Below are 22,251 nucleotides of genomic sequence, written 5' to 3'. Positions count from 1 at the left end.
ACAGCCAGGGTCTGAGGCTACAAGCCATTCAGAATGTACTCCCACATCCTCCCCTGCCTGCTGCTCCATCATGGCAGGAGGGAAGCTTCCGGTCTGTCCAGCAGTTACGCAGCACTTACTGTATACCAGAGGCACTGTTGTAGGCGCTGAAAATTCAGTGTGAACCAGACATGAGAGACGAATGTCCCAGGGTGCAGCGTGCACATAACACACAAGCAAAATGATCGATAGTGTGAAATGCGGGGCGCCTGAGGGGCTCAGTCAGTTAAGTGTCCGACTTCAGCTCAGGTCGCGATCTCGTGGTTCCTGAGTTCGACCCCCGCGTCGGGCTCTGTGCCCACAGCTCGTAGCCTGGATCCTGCTTCAGATTCTGTGTCTCCTTCTCTCTCTCTGCCCCTCCCCTCGCTCACACTTTGTCTCTTTCTCTCTCTCTCTCAAAAATGAATAAACATTAAAAAATTTTTTTAAAATAATAGTGTGAAACACTCTGGCCCAGGGCACACAAGGCCATTGTGTGAACACAGGAGGGTGGACAGCTGCCAGGGACAGGGGTGGGAGATCCTCGGGAACGGACCCTCTGGGGAGAAGACATCAAGTGCCGACCCCCAAGAGGAGGAGGAGGAGAGGGGTGAGGAGGAGGAGGAGTGGGGCCATGGAAGGCGTTTCTAGCAGAGGCCCTCGGTGGGGGCCAGCTTGGCGGGTTTGCCCAGAGCTTCTCAGAACACCCCGTGTCAGTTAGCTCAGGCTGTTGTGACAAATACCACGGACTGGGTGGCTTACACAGCAGGGATTTATTCCCACGCACGGGAGTCCAGGATGGAGGTGTGGGCGGGGCTGGTCCCTCTGGAGGCCTCCCTCCTGGGCGTGCAGACGGCCGTCTTCTTCCCATGTCCCAACCAGGTCCTCCCTCCCTGTGTCTGTGTCCAGTCCCCTCTTCCTGTCAGGTTACCGGTCAGGTTGGATCAGGGCCCACCCAAATGACCTCATTTTAACTGAATCACCTCTTCTAAGGCCCTATCACCAAATATCGCCGTGTTGGGGGCTGGGACTGAAGCATTCGAATTTGTGGGGAGCACTGTTCGGTCCCTAACACCACCAGAGGTCTTGTCACAGTCCCGATTTCCGGACACAGGGTTTCTGAGGCAGTAGGCCACAGGTGAGGTCTGAGAATCTGCCTTCCGGACAAGTTCCCAGGTGATGCTGACGTTGCCGGTCCTGGGACCCCACTTCGAGAAACACGTTAGAGTGATGGAAGACCCACCGAGGCAGCCCCAGAGCCGGCTGGAGAAGGGCTGAGCACTGGCCGGCAGAAGAGGAAGGGACCTGGCCCCTGGCCCACGTGGGGCTCGGTATCGAACGGATTTGTGCGCCAACCCAGACTTCATTTCCTGTTTAGCTCCGTGACCTTGAGTGGTTACCGAAATGACCTTAGCCTCATTTCAACGCGGGGCCTTCAGGTCCCCGTCACCCGCATAAGGCTGCTGGCGGTTCCCAGTAACTGTCAGCTTTTATCAGCAGAGGCAGAGATAACCCGGCCGTTAGCAGGGGGTTTAAGCCCCACTTCTACGGAGACCCTGCAAAGGCTTCTACCGCTGTCCTTCTTCTCTCCTCGTCCCCGTCCCGTCCCATGGCTCCTTCACATAAAGTCCTGCCCTGGCCCCAGGCATCGTCCTCCTGGGGGGGCAGAGGAGTGCAGGCAGGAGAGAGGTCGCTTCCTCGACCTCCCCAGGCAGCACCCGGCACCCAAGTCAGCACAGACGCCCCGCTCCTCTGCTGCTGCTCCCGCGGCTGCTTCTGGCCGGTGTCCAGCCTTTGCTCTGGGCTTTGCTCTCAGCCCTCCCTGCCTCCTCCTGCCTGTTTGAGGCCCTAGGCCCTTCTTTCCTCTGCAGGGTAGGACTGGGGGGCGTGCGGGGGTTGCCCCTGGAGACACAGGGCAGCTGAGATCAACACCGTGAAGGCTTCTTTCAAACCCAAATAGCTGATGTTCGAGGAGGGACGACAGAGGCAGCCCAAGGGGGGAGGGGGTAGGACTCACGGGGTCTGGGTTCAGATCGCCCCCCCAGTTCCGCTGTGAAGGCCCCCACATGTGGGGCAGATACAGGGCCCGGGGAGGCCCCCAGGACCATCGTGAAAAGCCTGGAACACACACTGAGTGCCGCAGGGATCGAAGCAGACCACTCTTTTTATTTTAATGTTTATTTATTCATTTTGAGGGAGAGAGAGCAAGCAGAGGAGGGGCAGAGAGAGAGGATCCCAGGCAGGCTCCGCACAGTGAGTGCAGAGCCCCGACACGAGGTTCGATCTCACGAACCGTGAGATCATGACCTGAGCCAAAATCAAGAGTCGACATTTAGCCGAGGGAGCCACCCAGGCACCCAGGACCACTCTTTTCAAAATAACTTTTATTTGGAAACCATCTCGAAGGTACAAAAGTCAGGTGGGAAAACAGGAACCCTTCCTTATTCAGAAGTCCACCCACTGTTGGCACAAAAATGGGGGTGACTTTTTTTTAAACCGATGTTTTGAAATGTTTAAGGTATAATGTTGGGAAACTTCTGCCGTGCGAATCTGGGCACATCTCTGAGCCTCTCCTGACGGGTGGGAGAAACGTCAGGGAGGTCACGCCATGGAGAGAGAGCAGGAAGCTTGCAGAGGCCCTGCTCCCTCGGACTCACTCGGGTGGGGGTGGCTCTGGACTGAATTGTGTCCCCCCAGATTCATAGATTGATCCCTAACCCCCCCCCCCACAGTATGATGGGACTGGGGGGGTTGCTGGGGAGATAATTAGCGTTCCATGAGGTTAGGAGGGTGGAGCCCCACGATGGGATTAGTGGCTTTATAAGAAGAAGAGAGAGATGTCTGTCCACTTCCCGAGGACACGACGAGCGAGGGCCCCCGACAGACAGAACTGGGCCACGAGGGCACCCTGATCTGGGACTTCTCACCTCCAGACCATGTGAGCCTGACGTCTGTTATTTGAGCCTCTGGCCTGTGGTATGGTGTTGTCAGCCCAAGCCGGCCACGCTCCCTTTTGCTCATGAGGCCCCGGCAATGCTGGGTTAGTTCTAGAAAATTCTAGAAAACCCCTCCCAACTCCAAGGCTTCATCTACTGAGCACGTCCTCCTATTCCCACACCATCCTTCCCGGTTGCCTTGTTTGCTGCCAAAGTGTCACCCTCTGAAAGGGCTTGCTTCCCTGAGCACCCAGTGAAAGTGCCCCAGCGCCCCCTCCCCCACTGCCGTTCCTGCCCATATGTCACCGCAGAAACACAGCAAAGTGTGGAGTCCCCTCCTGTACTCTTGGCTCCTGTGTGGCTTGCCCTCCCCGACACACCTTAGCAACCAGCTGATGCAGGTGCTCCCAGATCTAAGACAGCTAGGGGTGGGGAGGGGGAGATTTTGGAGGCCCATGTGGGACCGGGCTTCTTTTCCCAGAGGGCTGGGGTCCTGCAAGGACCTGCTGTGAGGGTACGCTGCTGGGGGGGGGGGGCGGTATCAGGTGGGGAGGCCGGGTAGCGCAGCTCAGAGCGTGATGCGTGCATTGGATGGAATTCTAACTGGGTGTCACCGTGCACCTGCCGTCCCCAAGCCCGCCTGACCAGGGGAATCTTTTGCTGCCCCCAGCTCCCCACGGAGCAGCCGAGTTAGCCTTACTTGGTCTTGACAGACACCCCCGTCTTCCAGCTTCTCAACCCCCTCCCCCCGGCACTGGCTGCTTCCGAACGGATTTGTGCGCAAACCCAGACTTCATTTCCAAACTGCCTTTGCCACAGCCACCTTTCCGAAAGCCCGGCTCAGGTTTGTCTGGGGGAATCCAAAGCTGTTCCGGGGTCTTAGCCACACACAGGACGGCGAAGGGAACATGTGGTTGAATTCAAAGAGCCTCAAGAAGGCACTGGAGACTTTAAATCTCACGTTTGATTTCTTTTCCCCCCTTCTTTCAGGCTAACAGGCTGAAAGGAAAAAGCACCAGACTTATCACAGGTTATTCCCTGATGACAAGAAGACGAGTAATTTTTTTTCCCCTCAATGCATTTCTATAATTTTCATTTCCCACGTTTTCCCCAATGAGTATGCGTAAATTTTTTTTCAGTCACATCACCTGCATGATGTGAGTCAAATGACCCGAGAAGGGTCCCAGGCCCTCAAGAGGCCCCAGGACTTGGAAATCTCCCTCAGGAGATAAAATCCTTCAGGATAAAACATCGTTGCTTCCAGAGGGTCCCCACAGACGTGTCCCTATTTGGATGGAATCCACACTGCATTTCTTCAGTTTCTGGGGTCTTAGTGTCGATGAAATTATCCTTTCTTTCTTTTCTTTCTTTCTTTCTTTCTTTCTTTCTTTCTTTCACTTGTATTTATTTTGAGAGAGAGAGCACGTGAGCAAGGGAGGGGCAGACAAAGAGGAGAGAGAGCATCCCAAGAGAGCTCTGAGCTGTCATTGCAGAGCCTGACTCGGGGCTCAGTCTCACGAACCGTGAGATCAGGACCTGAGCCAAAACCAAGAGTCGGACACTTAGCCGACGGAGTCACCCAGGCGCCCCCAGATTCTCTTTCTTAAACAAGATTCCACCCACAGGATTTCGGTTGGGAGCTGAAGATGTGGTTCCAAATCCGGGTCCTTTCTGCGAGCCGGGAATGCTCTCTGGCTTGGGCCTTTCCGAGGGCGAGCAGAGGGCATCCTTTTCCCTTACCGTCCGCTGGCCATGACACAAGACCAGTGTCCACACTGTGTGGACACCCATATGCCAGAAAGTGTGATTCAGTAATCGGAGGGGAAGGACTTTAGGGAGAAGGGGTGGGGGGCAAGGAGGCTTTGCTTTCAAGTCTGAAGGGAAGTCACAAACGTCAAATGGTGCAGAGTGCACTTGTCCAAGTTTACCTGGATTCACGCTCTTGCATTTTTCCTCATTTGCTTTATTGCAGTTGGAAGTAAGGGACGTGCATCCGGGCTCTGACGACTGCAAGTGCGCGTGTCCTGGGAGGAGAGATGTTCATCCCCGAGCCACAGACAGCACCCACCTCACTGTGCGTAAACCAACACACTTAGCTACGGCCTGCGCCCCCCTATCTGGCGCCTCGCCTGGTGACGTCTTTTTCGGCAGGCCCCTGCCAGGAGTGTGCCGGGTCCAGGAGTGCGTTTTCTGGTCATGGTTCTTTCTCCTCCAGTTTCCCCTTGTCTTTTATGACTGTGACGCTTTCAAAGAACCCGGTTCCCGGCCTCACCCCTCTTCTATTTTAATAGGGCCGCCCTCGTTTCGGCTTCGCCTGAAACTTCCTTGTGATTCGACACAGATTACGCATCTGTGCGCACTTGCTTCTGGCCTTCAGCATCGAGCGAGCACCCTCCCGCCTCCCCCATCGGGTGATCAACCAGTACACTTATTATTGGCATGGCCTCCTTTGAATTCCATTTCCCCCAGTGGTTTATAATTTATTGCTGCCTTTGATGGTCCTGGGGCTCCCCGGTGACCGAGGTCCCTTCACACTGGTTCCCCTTGTCCTGGGGACATGGCCTCTTCCTCCCTTTCTGGGCTCTCTCTACCTACTTGGCTCCAACCTGGAATCCGCCATTTTTCCCAGCACTTCCCTCAGAGACCGGGATTGAGCCCTTGTGATTGGACAACGTGATCAATACCACAAGACTGCCTTTCCTTCTTGATTTCTTCATGTGGTCAGGGCCAGGCCCCCTCATTCCAGTGCATCCCTCCAAGGGCCTCTTTCTCTTTTCCCCAGGTCATGTCTGTGCGTCTTTCCTTCCGTAGTGGGACCCTAGGCCCTATCAACCCAGCACTTTCGTTCCTTTGCTTAATCCTATGATGCAGCGAATGTTGTGTCCGGATAGATTTGCCCACACCACAGCAGTGGCTGATACGTCTTCGGGCCTTTTTTGGCGACGCTTCATTTCCCTCCCTGCCTCCCCAACCCCCATTCAAACAGGGAGACATTTAACAACAAATTAAATATTTCTAGCCTGACCCTAATTCGTAAAAAACATTAAGCAACCGAAATGGACAACGGTGTGTATGTGTCGGCGGGAGGCGGGAATGGAAGTCTCTGGTAATAACCGGCCAGCTGTCCTCCCGGTGACGGAGAGCTGAGTTCACTGTGAAGATGGCAATAATGTGTTTTTCCTGCCAGAAGGACACCTGGGATTTGCTGTGTGATTAAAAAAAAAACAAACCTCGGTGCTCAAATATATACAGGCATATATGCAATAAAATTCCCAGCGGGGACGAGGCCGCTGAGTCTAAAGCCCTCTGCTCTGCACACAGATCTGGTTCTTTTTATCTCCCTACCTGTGCACGGTCCTCAAGGCTGGGATTACTTGTTGGCTGTCCGACATCACCTGCCTCTCGCTGAGCCTCTGAAACGCACTGACAAGTTGCGAGACCCAGTCATAACTGTAGCATCGAGCGGCTTCTGGAACCATCCGACACGTCAGATACGCAGCCATTTTGTGCAGAGAGCAAAGCTTGCTTTGCCCTGATTTGTGAGCCTGATACGTGTCAAACAGGCCTGTTTTGAGGCCACGTATTTGAGTTGAAGGGGTGCTCTCTTGTCTTCAGCGTCAACTCCTACATCACACCCATCGAAGGGTTTCAAGCAGGAAATGGCTTGAGCGGATTTTTCTAGCAGAAGGACGTGCGGTAACCCAATACCTTTGCCCTGCTCCCCTATCCATCTTTCCACCTATGTATACATTCGTTATTGTCCATTATTATTTACAGTCTGCAGAGGACCAAGGCCATGTGCAGGGGGCTGAGCGGATAGGGGGCGGGCGCGGTGACAGCTCCCCACCAGGCAGGGGAGGCTGGGAAGATGGGAAGCTCTTGTGAGGAAGTGATGTATAAGCCAAGTTCCCAAGCTTGAATGGAAGATACCCGGGCAACAAGAAGGAAGGGTGTTGTGCAGAGGGAACGGTGTGTGCCAGGGTCCTGAAGAGGATGGAGTTGAGGGCCAGTAGTGAAAGCATGAGGTGAGGCCGAGGTAACCCGAGGGAAGGGAAGCGTGAGGTGAAGCTAAGGGCCAGGCTAGGTGCTTAACAACCACAACAGAGCCCCTCTCCTTTATCTCGGTCCTAGGAGAAAGCACAGAATGATTTCAAGCAGGAGACTGAGGAGGTCTCTCAGTTGCTGTGTGGACAAAGATTGACATAGGGTGGAGGGCTGCAGAGAATGGAAAGAAGGAGACGGGGGTCCAAGGAGATGGGGACCAAGGCAGGTGTCTGGGCTTTGATGACTGTTTGGACCACGGTGGTGGCCGGGGAGGTGGGTGAAGGCACCAGAGCCTTGGCTTCCGTCCCTCAATCCCTCACTGGGGCTTCTCAGTGACCTCATCTTCCGGGTGGTGGTCTCGGGCTAGTTGAACTTCTAACATGGTGACTTTCTCCACCGTGAGGGTCCTAGAGAAATCAGGTGGAAGCTTCAGTCTTTTATGGCCTCACCTTGGAAATCACAGAGCCTCACTCCCACGCGACTTGTCTGTGGGAACAGCCACGAGCCCACCCAGGTTCAAGGGGAGGGACACAGGTCCTGCCTGCCCACAGGGAAGTGTTGAAAGCATTAGGGGCTGGTTATGGGCCGGAGTCTGCCTCCTGGTCTTCTGTGCCTCTGTCCCAAGTTATTTATATTCCCTGTACGAGAAAATCCACCTTCCTTTCCCCAGAGCATCCTCAAAGTCATTCCGTTACAGCATCCGGCTGCGGTTCAAGGGCGGGCATCTCATCTCCTAGGTGACACTCAGGTGTGGGTGAGGTTCATCCCGTGCAGCTCCTTGGATACAGCTCCTCGAGGCACTCTTCCAGAACATTCATGAAGTTAAAGTGATCTATGCCTCAGGGGCGCCTGGGGGGCTCAGTCCGTTAAGCATCCGACTCTTGGTTTCGGCTCAGGTCATGATCTCACGGTCTGTGGGTTCAAGCCCCACGTCAGGCTCTGCGCTGACAATGGGGAGCCTGCTTGGGATTCTCTCTCCCCCTCTCTCTCTCTCCCTCAAAATGAACTTAAAAAAAAAAAAAGATTCCCTCTAAAAAAAAAAAAAAAGTGATCTGTGCCTCATTTAACCCACATGTCATCGTGGGACCAGAATAGGATACCGGCTTGCAGTGGGTTGAATGATGGACCCCCACTACTGCCACCAAAGATGTGACCAACTCCTAAGCCCTGGAACCTGAAATTGTGATCTTATTTGAGAAACATCTTTGCAGGTGTAAGTAAGTTAAGGATCTGAAGATGAGATCAAAGAAGTTCCTAAATCCAATGACAGGTGTCCTCATCTGAGGAAGGCAGAGGGACATTTGGGATGCAGAGACCCTGAGAAGACCATGTGAAGGCAGAAGGGGACAGTGGAGTCCTGCCCTAACCCTAGGAGCACCCAGGGCCCCCAGAAGTCAGATAAGACCAGGTAGGACCCACCTCGAGAAGTTTGGAGGCATCCCTGGCATTACCTTGATTTTGGACTCCTGGCCTCCAGAACTGTAAGAAAATAGATCGCTGTTGATTTAAGCTACTCTGTTGTGATCTGTCATGGCAGCCCCAGGACATTAACACCCCGCTGCTGACACTCCGCTCAAAGGAGGGCCGGAAGGTACCGGCTGCCACTGGCAGTTCTGGAATCCAGCTGGGCACAGAATGGCTCCTTCGCTGGAGCCCAAGCCTGCTTCCCAGAGGTGACTCTCCATGGCTCTCGACTCTGCCTTCCAGGATCTCGGCTCCGGCCAAGGTCGTCCCGCCCTTTCCAGCCTTGTTTGCAGTAGAGGCATCTTTCGGACAGTTCCTCGCTGTCCTTGCCAGGGATTCCACGCCTCCGCTTTCTACCCTCCTGGCCCTTTCGGCCTAAGACGCTACAATTCCTTTCTCTGGTTTTTCCAGTCATGCCAACTGCAAAGTGTGAATATAAAAGTCCTGAGAGTGGGCTCCTCGCTAGGACGGCAGACGGTAAAATGGAGGCGAGCACAGGTATCCCTATTAGCTGTTTCATGTAATTTTTTCTTTAATGTTTATTTATTTGGGGGAGAGAAAGAGAGACAGAGCATGAGCAGGGGAGGGGCAGAGAGAGAGAGAGAGGGAGACACGGAATCCGAAGCAGGCTCCAGGCCCCGAGCTGTCAGCACAGAGCCCAACGCGGGGCTCGAACTCATGGACCGTGAGACCATGACATGAGCTGAAGCCGGACGCTTAACCGACTGAGCCACCCAGACACCCCCTTATGTCATCCTTTTTTTGTTGTTTTTGGTTTTAGTTGTGCTAAAATGCATATAAAATGAAATCTGCCATTTTGACCGTGTTTACGCCTGCAGCTCCAGGGCGTAAGTTCATTCACCATGTTCCGCAGCCATCCCCGCCCAGCAAGTCCAGAACTCTTCTCGAAGTGAAGCTCTGTCCCCAGGAACTAATCACTCCCCATCACCCCCTCCCCCTAGCACCTGCCAATCACCGTTCTATTCGCTCTCTCGTAGAAGTGGAACGACACGGTATTTGTCTTTCGGTGGCTGGCTCGTTTCACCGAACACAATGCCTTCCTGGCTCATCCGTGTCATAATGTGTGTCCGAATTTCTTTCCTTTTTAAGGCTGAATCCCGTTCCACTGTCTGTATCTGCCACATTTTTATTTATCCATTCATTCACCAACGGACACCGGGGTAGCCTACACCTTGTGACTCTTCTGAATAAAGCTGCTATGCACATGGATGTACAACTAGCTCCTCAAGAACCTGATTGCAATGATCGTGGACGCATATCCAGAAGTGGGGCTCCTGAATCATATGGCAGTTTCATCCTCAGTTTTTCTGCGGAACCGCCATACTGTTTTCCATAGTGGCCACGCCATGTGACCTTCCCCCACGTGCCCTCCGATATTCAGTAATGACTGAGTGAAAATTTCAAAGGATGCTTTCCGACCAGGCTAATCAGTTGCCACAAAGCTGACGGTAGAGACACGTCATGGCGCGATGCATACGTGCGCCAGATGGTCTGGCTCCCTCACCAGAAGCCATGCTCAGGAACACACGAGAGACGTCATACGCGACCCAACAGGGTACCTGGCTTGAGGAGGCGTCAAATGTTACTCCTTCCCTCTCAGAGCCTGGAAGGGAGTTAATTCGTTGATAATTCACACCACTTACTACCTTGTCACTGATTTGCAAAAATGTTGGCAGCCGAAGAATGTCATTTGCACACAAAGCTGTCAATGGGTCCTCAGTACATAAACAGAGGAAACATAAACACAAGAAGCCTCTGATTTCCCAAGAGGTGCAGCAAGGTGGGCAGGAAAAACCACCTTTCACTCTTTCTCCTACCTAAGGAATTTCTTCAGGACATGGTTTGAAAACAAATACCCTAAGTATTGAGGAGGGCACCTTTTGGGATGAGCACTGGGTGTTGTATGGAAACCAATTTGACAGTAAATTTCATATATTGAAAAAAAAAAAAAAGAAAGAAAACAAATACCCTAAAACCAGGATGGGCGGACTATGGCCCATGAGCTTAAGTCAGCCCACCTCCTGCTTTTATAAATAAAGTTTTATTGGAACACAGCCATGTCTATTGGCTTATGAAGTGTCTTATGACTTTCTTGATACAATGACAGCATTGAGCCATCACAACAGAACCCATAAAGCCAAAAATATCATCTGGCCCTTTACAGAAAATGTTTGCCAACCTCCTTTCCAAAATTGAGCTCAATTGACAGAGACAAGAATAACCATGATCACCAGGGCTCAAGCCGTAGCTGGTGCAGGAGCAGGGCTCTGTAACGGCCCAGCGGGGGCAAATATAGCCTTCTGTGGTGAGGGGACAGTATGGGGTAGTCACGGCCTGGCCAGGAGCACTCCAGGTAGCAGACTGGTGGTTTCTTGAAAGGGAAGGGTGTTATTAGCAGAAAGAGGACAAAATATAGGCCAAGGAAAACAAAATAAGGACACTGCAATGTATGTTTTTAAAACGACAATGGAAAACTAAATAAAGAATGATCAAGCAAATTTTTAAAAATAGAACACAAGTGTTTTCTTAACAGAAATGTGTATTGTCAGTTCAACTCTGTCTTTAAAAAAAATTTTTTTTAAGGGTCTATTCATTTTTGAGAGATGGAGAAAGACAGAGAATGAGTGGGGAGGGGCAGAGAGAGAGGGAGACACAGAATCAGAATCAGGTTCCAGGCTCTGAGCTGTCAGCACAGAGCCCGACACGGGGCTTGAACCCACAACCGTGAGATCATGACCTGGGCCGAAGTCGGACGCTTAAGTGACTGAGCCACCCAGGCACCCCCCAACTCTGTCTTTAACATGGAAGTAAGTAGGATGGTCCCGGGCCCGGACATTGGCAAACGCACAGAACACGTCCCAATGTCATCGTTGTATCTATGAGAAACACCACGGTCCCACAGCATTCCTCAATCGCCCCGAGAGCAGGTGGAAAACCAGGGCACTCTCCTACTCATCCTCAGCAACTCGACGAGCCACAGCAGAGGATGCCAGAATTCAAAGATATAATTAGAAATCTGAAATTCATTTCCACCTGGTCTTGAAGTTAGCGACGCTGACAAGGCCTTGATTAATGTGAGTTGGCTGAGACCTCTGCATCCTTTGAGCTGAAGAAATATCAAGGGTGTCTCCCCTCCACCCGTTCCCTGTTTTGCTGACAAGGCTTTCTGAAGCCTTCGGGCTCCAAACCCTGCTGAGATCAAAGCGTTTTCTATAGGAATCCAGACACACTCGTGACACTTACATACCCACCCTTGCTCTTTGCACATTATAATAATTGAGGCACCCTATACTTTATTCCGGTGTCCCACACGGTAATAAACATGTTCTTGGGAGACAAAGAGAAGTTTGCAGAGTAATCGCTTGTGGTATCACTCCTCGATTCTGTTCATATTTTCTTCAGTACTATGTAATTAGCAGCTGCAATTATGTGAGCCAAGCAGGGATTAGGAGGAGGGACTGGTACCCGGCTGACAGAATGAATTACTCGTTCCTCCCCGGTCACATACTTTCAAATATTTATGGGATTTTACCTACAGTACTGTTATGGCGTACAATGCTGTGATAAAATATGGCCCTCCGTTTACTGACACTGTAGCCACTTTTTTGTTTAAATTTATTTTGAGAGAGAGAGAGAGAGAGACAGACAGAGAGAGAGAATCCCAAGCAGGCTCCCCCCCTTCTCAGCCAAGAGCCTGACGAAGGGCTCGAACCCACGAACCGTGAGTGAGATCGTGACTTGAGCCGACATCAAGAGTTGGACGCTTAACTGACTAAGCCACCCAGGTGCCCCTGTAGCCATGGTTGTAAAGAAAATCCAGGCAAGTTGAATTCGTCCAGAGAAGACCATTTCACTGGGTTGGTTGGTGACTAGAATCTATTTCACAGCCAGGTTTGACATGACTGGAACTTTCCATTCTCGGGGGGCGGGGGGTCCTGCTGGGCTGGGAGTTCTGTTGAAGGTGCTGGCTGCATAGAGTTAGTATCAGCAATGCCCATGTTCAACCCACCCGTGGTCAGAGACGAATGTGGGGCAAATCAAAGATGAGGAAAGACAGGATGTGGAGGGTCTGGGTCTAGAGTCAGATCCTGAATCATTTCCCGGAACCTGGCCACCAGGACTGTCATCCCTTTGTCCTTCTACGGGACCTTCTACAGGACTGTTGTCAGCAGACAGGACCTAAAGCCACAGCAGGTGGGACGGTCACACTTAGCTATGGTTAAGAGCTTGGAACAAATTCACTGAGGACGAGATTTTGCTCGGATGGATCAGATTATAAAACGATATATAACGATTGCTGATTTTCGTGCTCACTTCATATTTTTAATGTCTCTTCATCGAAACAAACATATTTCAGGGGCGCCTGGGTGGCTCAGTCGGTTAAGTGTCCAACTTTGGCTCAGGTCACGATCTCACGGCTCGTGAGTTCGAGCCCTGCGTTAGGCTCTGTGCTGACAGTGCGGAGCCTGCCTGGGATCCTCTCTTCCTCTCTCTCTGCCCCTCCCCTGTGCTCGCTCTCTCTCTCTCTCTCTCTCTCAAAATAAACAAACTTTAAAAAATAAATAAATAAATAAATAGGCATATTTCCACACCACTAACAATGGCTGCAAATTTTGCTTCCGCTGAGCCAAGCCATAATTTATTTGACCGATTCCCTGTCATTGAACATTTCCTCATACACACCTTTATCTCTTTGCGGATACTGAATTCTGAGAATAAGAAATACTAAATGATAAGCGGGCTCATTTTGAAGGTTGAAACATATTTTTTTTTTCAACGTTTATTTATTTTTTGGGGGGACAGAGAGAGACAGAGCATGAACGGGGGAGGGGCAGAGAGAGAGGGAGACACCGAATCGGAAACAGGCTCCAGGCTCCGAGCCATCAGCCCAGAGCCCGACGCGGGGCTCCAACGCACGGACCGCGAGATGGTGACCTGGCTGAAGTCGGACGCTCAACCGACTGCGCCACCCAGGCGCCCCGAAACATATTTTTTGAGTTGCCTGTAGGAGCACTGCAAGCATTTCTCTTTTCACCAGCAGCTACCTGAGAGCTGGTCAGGGCCCAGCACCTTGTTGTTTGTTTTCTTTTTAATGAAAATAAGATCATAATTTAAATACTGCCCTGCAACTTGTGTATTTCACTTAATACTTTTATCTAGGACCTATTGATCCACTCATGTGGATCTATTTCATTTCTTTTTAACAGCTCTGAAATATTTTATAGTTTGGGTATCCTTTGATTTCGGCAAATGGACATTCAGGGTATTTTTCCATTTTTTTACAATTTACAAAAAATGCTGCAATGAACACCTTCTTCCATATATTTTTGGGTACTTGTGTAAGAATCTCTGTAGGATTAATTCTTTTCTTTTTTTTGGTGTATAATTTTTAATTTTTACTATGATTTAAAAAAATTTTCTTTACGTGTAATTTATTGTCAAATTGGCTCACATACAGTGTGTACGGGGTGCTCTTGGTTTTGGGGGTAGAGTCCCGTGGTTCATCGCTTACATACAACACCCAGCCCAACACCTTCTTCATAATAATGATAACTACTGATAATTATTATTAATTACTACTAATCATTAATAATTATTAATGACAACAATTATTACCAAGTATTATTAGTTATTAATAATAATGCGAATTATTAATTAATTATAAAATAGTAATTTTTTGCCTTAGGTAATTTTATTTTATTATTTTTTAATGTTTATTTATTTTTGAGACAGAGAGAGACAGAGCATGAACAGGGGAGGGGCAGACAGAGAGGGAGACACAGAATCTGAAACGGGCTCCAGGCTCTGAGCTGACAGAGCCCGACGCGGGGCTCGAACTCACGGACTGTGAGATCATGACCCGAGCCGAAGTCGGACGCTTAACCGACTGAGCCACCCAGGCGCCCCACTGCCTTAGGCAATTTTAAAGATGCCCGTGTTACCTCACTGGTGTTTCACTTTGCGTTTTCCTTAAGGCCCAGAGAACTGGTTGCTGGCGATGACAGACCACACTGGGGCTAGCAGGCTGCCCCAGCTCCCTCAGGGGGCCGGCTCCCCTTTGCTGCAGGGGATCTGCAGTGCCCACACCCCTGTGGGCCTTCCAGCCAGGACCAGGGTCGCCGGTGAGCCTCTACAGAAGGCGGCTAATAATGGACTCTTTCAAATTCTGTGAGCATCCGATGTGGCGACTGCCGGAAAACATCCAGGACGCGTATAATCTTACCAGCAATGGCAGCAATGAATCTCGGCGGTCACCTGCTGTCCTCTTGGTCTCCTGCTCTCACTGCGAACCGTTCTGCGAGCAGCCCAGGGATCTCTTCCCTTCCCGAGGAACAGGCGGTGTGGACTGAGATCTGAGCGTCTGGTTCCTGCCCTGCCCCCAAAAGCTGCTGTTTGGATTGGATCTCCTCCAGGGCATGTGGCCTCAGGAGTTACCAGGGCAACACGCGTCTGCTCTGTAGAGCCCGAGGGGGTGGCAAGGGTGTCCTGTCCCCTCCAACTCCGTCTCCCCCAGCTTAAGCCCATTCTGCAAGCAGTTTGGAGATCCTGGATCCACTTAGCAAAGATCCCCATTTAGCAACCGTGATGGCTAATTTTAGGTCCACCTGCCTGGGCTATGCGGTGCCCAGATGTTTCGTTAAGCATCGTCCTGGGTGCGTCTGTGTTTCTGGATGAGATGAACATTGGAATAGGTAAACTGAGTAAACAGAGTGCACGCCCCCCCCCCCCCCCCCCGCACTTGTGGCAGGGATTGTCTGGAAGAAAAGGCTGGAGATCATTCTTCCTGCCTCACTGTCCTCAAGCTGGGACACAGGTGTTCTGTCTTCGGACCCAGGCTCAGAATGAGACTTTTCACCAGCGGCTCTCCTGCTTCTCAGGCCCTTGTACTCGGACTGGAAATACAACACTGGGCCTCCTGAATCCAAACTTCTCAGTGTCCGTAACCTTAAGAGCTGATTTCTTAAACACACACACACACACACACACACCCCCGACTGGTTCTGTTTCCCAGGAACCCCTGACTGCTACAGCGACGTCACAATGAGAGAATTACATTCCTTTGTAAGACTCACCTTCCCCTTCTGCGTGACGGGGGTGATAACATTGACCTCATAAATGACAATGTTGAGACTCTGAAGGAAGCACTTAGCACTTGGTGTTGGGTTCCTAGTAAGGCTCCACAGACCACGGCCTTGGTAGGGACTTACAAAGCACATTAGAAAGCACACTGATGGGGTGCCTGGGTGGCTCAGTCGGTTGAACATCTGACTTCGGCTCAGGTCATGATCTCACGGTTCGTGGGTTCGAGCCCCACGTTGGGCCCTGTGCTGACGGCTCAGAACCTGCTTTAGATTCTGCCTCTCTCCTGCTCTCTCCTCCTCTCCCTCGCTCACGCTCTGTCTCTCAAAAATAAATAAACATTAAAAAAAAAAAAAAGAAGACCAGCGTTTCTCAATGTACCATCATAGATCTATGCCCTAGAATTACCTGTAGATTTACAATCGACATGTGGAACAAATAGGCAATTCTTGAATCCCACCCAGACCCACAATCAGGACACCTTGTTGGCAAGAAGCCAGGGAATCTGCATTTTTAACAAGCTCCCTGGGTGATTCTCTCTGCCTTAGGCCCTGCTGAGGCCCCTTACTCCACACAGATGTAATTAAGCCTCTTAATTACACACTGCGCCAAGAATTAACAGTCTTAATTATCTGAGAACACTGATTGACAATAAAAAGGCATGAGGTAGCTTGGATTTTATTCAAAATGAAGGTGGGATCTGATCTCCCAACTAACTCGGGCTTCACTGTGAACATACGGCGCCAATCAGGGCAATTCCCTTCACTCCGCGGTGGGGTCCAGTTAGTGAAATGGGGCTCATGCTGACAATTCTTTAAAAAAAATTTTTTTTTATTACATTTATTTCTTTTGAGAGACAGAGTGAGACACAGTGAGCGGAGAGGGGCAGAGAGAGAAGGAGACACAGAATCCGAAGCAGGGTCCAGGCTCTGAGCCATCAGCACAGAGCCCGATGTGGGGCTCGAACCCACGAACCGTGAGATCGTGACCTGAGCCGAAGTCGGACGCTCAACCCACTGAGCCACCCAGGCACCCCTTCTAAAAATTTTATTTATTTATTTATTTATTTATTTATTTATTTATTTATTTATTTATTTTGAGAGCGAGAGACAGATCATGCTGACAATTCTGTGGCCTTCAAGGCTCTAGTAGATGTATCACAGTAGATGCCTATGAAACTTCTGGAAGAAAGGGCACACATCCATCAAATGATCTCTCTTCAGATATCTACAGATGCAACCTAAGAATACTTGGTTATCCTGCAACATCCCTATGCAGAGGTCAGTCCGGCCACCAAGTATATAAAAACTACCCCCCCACCCCCCACATGAGCAGGTGGCTCAGGTGGTTAAGCATCCAACTTTGGTTCAGGTCATAATCTTGCATTTCATGGGTTCAAGCCCCGTGTCGGGCTCTGCACTTATGGTGTGGAGCCTGTTTGGGATTCTCTCTCTCTGTCCCTCCCCCACTTGCTCACTCTCAAAATAAATAAATAAACTTAAAAAAAATAAATAAAATAAAAACTACCCCCACAAGTAAGGCAAATGCTATCTGCCATCCACCTTCACACACCCTGTTTTACTGGAACAAAAAATGGAAGCGCAGAGAGTCTGAAATGACTTTGTAACAGGTTCATGAGTCAAGTGCAGATTATCAAAGTTTATACAAGAGAAAATACTTAATCTAAATAGTCTTATATCTACTAAAGAAACCAAATTTACAGATAAAAACCTTCCCCAGAAGAAAACCATTGGCTCAGATGGCTTCACTGGTGAATTCTATTAATCATTTAAGGATGAAATAATACCAATAACACATTAACTCTTCAATAAAATTTAAAAAGAAGAAATACTTTCCAACTCATCCATGATTATTTCCTTGCTACTAAAACCAAAGACATAAGAAGACTATAGGGACGCCTGGGTGGCTCAGTCGGTTGAGTGTCCGACTTCAGCTCAGGTCATGATCTCGCGGTTCGTGGGTTCGAGCCCTGCGTCGGGCTCTGTGCTGATGGCTAAGAGCCTGGAGCCTGCTTTGGATTCTGTGTCCCTGTCTCTCTCTGCCCCTCCCCCGCTCATGCTCTGTCTCTGTCTCTCAAAAATAAATAAACATTAAAAAAAAAAGATAAAGAAAACTCTAGACCAATATAGTCATGAACATAGACATAACAATCCTAAAGCTAGTTTTAACAAATCAGATCCTGCAATATATGAAAAGGATAATACATTATAACTAAGTGGGTTTTATCCCAGGAATGCAAGATTGCTTTAGCATTTGCAAAGTAATCAATGATACATCATATTAACAAATTAAGAAAAACCATATGGTCGTCTCAATAGATATAGATATACATTCCTGATAAATTCTCTGAGCGGTGTGAGAATAGAGAGAAACAGCCTCAGTTTGATCAAGGACATCTATGAAAACTTACACCTAACATCAGACTTATTGAGAGACTGAATGTGATTTTCTAGGGTAAGGAATAGGCATAACCATTCATACTATTTCTATTAAAGTTTGAACTGAAGGAATAGCCAGTAAAATAAGGCAAGAGAGAGAAATTAAAAACATTGATTGAAATGAGAGAAATAAAACGTCTTTATTCAAAGACGACATGATCATATACAGGGGAAAATAGGAGAGGGGTGCCTGGGTGGCTAAGTTGGTTAAGCGTCCAACTTTGGCTCCGGTCATGATCTCACAGTTCATGAGTTTAAGCCCTGAGTCAGGCTCTGCACTGACAGCTCAGAGCCTGGAGCCAGCTTCGGATTCTGTGTCTCTCACTCTCTCTGCCCCTGCCCTGCTCACACTCTGTCTCTCTGTATCTCAAAAATAAATAAACATTAAAAAATTTTTCAAAAAAAAATAGGAGAATCTCAACAAAAATCTACCAGAACTGAACGAGTTTAGCAATGTTCTAGAAACAAGAGCAGCAAGATAGAATAATCAGTTATGTTTCTGTACACGAGCAATGAAGAATCAGAATTTAAAAAAATATCATTTATAATAGTACCTAAAAATATGAAATATTTAGGGACAAACCCAACAAGACATATAAGAGTCATACATTGAAACCCGCAAAAAATTGCCGAAATGCACAAAAATTGAAAAACACCTATATAAACAGAGAAATATACTGTGTTCATAATGTTGGGCACACATGTCCCTAAGGTTGACCAACAGTTTCAAAACAACACCAGTCACAACGCTAGCAGACATTTGTGTAGAACTCAACAAGTTCATTCTAAAATTCACATAGCTGGGGCGCCTGGGTGGCCTGGTCGGTTAAGTGCCCAACTTCAGCTCAGGTCATGATCTCCCCGTTCATGAGTTCGAGCCCTGCGTTGGGCTCTGTGCTGATAGCTCAGAGCCTGGAACACGCTTTGGCTTCTGTGTCTCCCTTGCTCTCTGCACCTCCCCCGCTTGTTCTCTCTCTCTCTCTCTCTCTCTCTGTCTCAAAAATAAGCATTAAAATTTTTTTTTTTAAAAAGACAAGGCACAGACTGGGAGAAACAGTTGTGAATCATCTATATGATGAACGACATTTCTAGAATTTCTAAATAATTCTCAAACTCCTTAATAAGAAAATTGAGCAAAAAAACTTGAACAAAGATTTCACCAAGGGTGATAGACAGGTGAAAGCTAGCACTTAAAAAATACTCAATATTAGTAGTTATTATGAAAATTCAAATTAAAATCACAGTGAGAGACCACTACATATCTATTACAATGGCTAAAATATGAACAAACTAACTAAGATGATTAATTTCACGTGTCAACTTTGCTGGGCCATCACGCCCAGATACACAGTCCAACATTATTCTGGATATTTCTGGGAGGGTGTTTTGGGGTGAGATTACCACATACATCAGTGTACTTTGAGTAAAGCAGATTGCCTTCCATAATGTAGATGGGCCTCGCCCAATCAGTTGAAGGTCTGGAAAGAACAAAAGACCCACCTTCCCCTGAAGGAGAGGGAATTCTGCCACAGAAAGCTTCAGGACTTCAACTGTAACATATGCTCTTTCTGGTCCTCCGGCTTGAGGGTCCACCCTGCAGATTTTGCACTCGCCATCGTCTGTAAACACATTTGAGCCAACTCCTTCCAATATATCTCTTTTTACCTACGTATGCGCGTCCTACTGGTTCTGTTTCTCTGGAGAACCCTGACTAACACACTTAACCATACGGTGTGTTGGCAAGGATGGGGAGCAGCTGAGACTCATGCACAGTTTTTGGAAATGTAGAAGGGTGCCAGCCATGTGGAAAACAGTTTGTCGGTTTCCTCAAAAGCGAAATCAACATCTGCCATATGATGCAGTCTTTCTATTCCTAGCTAGTTTTCCAAGAGTAAAGCAAGCACACATTCATGCAAGGGATCGTAGGCAAAATTCACAGCCACATCATCTGTAATTGCCCAATACTGGAAACAACCCAATGTCCATCAACAGGTGAATGAATAAAGCAACTGTAGTATATCCATACAGTGGATTATTACATGGCAATAAAAGAAATGAGCTGTTGGGAAACCTGTGTGGTTCAGTTGGTTAAGCATCTGAGTCTTGATTTTGGCTCAGGTCCTGATCTCACAGTTCGTGGGACTGAACCCCGCGTTGGGCTCTGCGCTGATGGTGTGGAGCCTGCTTGGGATACTCTCTCTCTCTCTCTCTCTCTTACTCTCTCTGTCCCTCCCCCACTTGTGCTCTTTCTCTCTCAAAATAAATAAACATAAAAAAAAAGGAATGAGCTATTGATCTCTGATTTGGTGTGGATGAACTTCAATAATGGTGAGGGAAAGAAGGACAAAAAATACTGTATGATCAATTTGAAGCAATACTCTATACATTTCAAAGGAATTATGCTTGTGATGGAAAGGCAGGGGGAGAGGCAGAGGGGCGGGGCAGAGAGGAGGGAGTGATTAGAAAGGGACAGGGAGAGATGCTAGGACAGAGTTAAGGAACTGAGGTGAGGCTATCTGACAAGGGTGCATGTCCCCCACTCCCCCCGAAGGCCACCCCTCCCCACCCACTCCTGCTGCCCTTGGCCGCCCCAGCTTCCACCTCTGCAGGAGACCAAATTCAGGAGGACATTCTTGGTGAGGCTCTCTCAGTCCTGCTGGTCAGCGGGGATCACCCCTTCCTCTGTCGTCCTCAAACCTCTTTTCATGCTAATATTTAAAACAAACTTAACCTGCTCTGTGTTAGTCCCTTCCCTCATTCCCTTTTGAACCAGATTACAAATACCCCAGCAGAAGGGATCTGACCCCATGCAGCCCAAGGCTTGGTGGAGAGGAGGCGTTCAGGGCTTGTGGATAGAATCAATGAATAGAAGAACATGTGATTTGTTGTGGGGTTTCTGTCTCTACAAATTCACTCTCTCCAGCAGAGAATTATTTCGGGCACAGGTATAAATACCCAAAGCATCACACCTTCCTCACGGTCCGCCTGGAGACCCCCTTGTGGACGCCCTTCTAAGATCACCTGAACCTTTGCCAGCTGACCCCGGGCGGGCCCCCTTCCTTCCGCAGCCCCCTCCCTCCCTTCAGGGGGATGTGTAAAGTTCCCCTGTTCGTTCTCAGAGTTCAGCTTCTCTTTTTTCAGTACAGACCCTTTTTCACCCAGCACCACTGACAGCACCTGGGTTACGATGGCTTATATGGGTGTAGACGGTATTCAATGGAGGATGGAGACTTTGGTCTTGGGCAGCTTGCTCTCAGCTGGGGAGAATCAGAACAAAGATCCTTTGCATCCCCTGCACTCCAGGGGGCAAAAGCATCTGCGCTCAGCCTGGGTTTGTTGAGTGACTAGATGACAGAAAAATAGGCAGAGCGTGGAGAACAGCCACTGTTTGGTTTCGACAGTTCTTAAGGATTCTCAGTGTTCATAGATTCATGATATTTACAAAGATTATGAATATTATGTGACATATTGTGTATCATTATCATCACTATCAGGTTATCAGTGAGGGTGAACGAGAGTTGATCGTGTCATGTTCCCTGGGTCGATTAGTACAAAGCCTCTCTCTGGTAAGATTTTTATAAGGTTTCATTAAAAAAGGTGGGGGGGGGTGTCTGGGTGGCTCAGTTGGTTAAGCCTCCGACTTCAGCTCAGGTCACGATCTCACGGTTTGGGGGTTCAAGGCCTGCGTTGGGCTCTGTGCTGACAGCTGAGACCCTGAAGCCTGCTTCAGATTCTGTGTCTCCCTCTCTGTCGGCCCCTCCCCCCCCCTCTCTCTCTCACACACACACACACACACACACTCTCAAAAATAAACATTAAAATAAAATTAAAATGCTGGACAAGAGGAAGAAAATTTGCCAAAAGATGAATAAATAAATAAAAAGAAAAAAATCTAATCATTTCCCTCTAAGGGCAACAGGGAAAACGCCAGGACAGTATTTGAAGCAGATCTTACTTAATAAATGATTGTATTTCCATTTGAATCACCCTCTCAGTGCTCTTTCCGGTTGGCAATATATGCCACCGGTGAGCGCTTCTCAGTGGCAGTCAGCTGAAGTGACATTTGCAATACAGCAACATTTAGGTAATAAATGTGCCCTGCTGCGTGTGCCCAGAATAACAATATAAAAACAGTCCATTTTGTTAATTTCCGTCGCGTGTCAATTCTTTAATTTTCAACATTCAGGAAAAAAAAATGTCTGCCAGTGTTAGTCTTTTAGTGCAATTAT

The sequence above is a fragment of the Acinonyx jubatus genome, chromosome A2 (assembly GCF_027475565.1).
Source record: "Acinonyx jubatus isolate Ajub_Pintada_27869175 chromosome A2, VMU_Ajub_asm_v1.0, whole genome shotgun sequence".
NCBI classification, from domain to species: Eukaryota; Metazoa; Chordata; class Mammalia; order Carnivora; family Felidae; genus Acinonyx; species Acinonyx jubatus.
Note: the sequence above shows the minus strand (reverse complement) of the source record.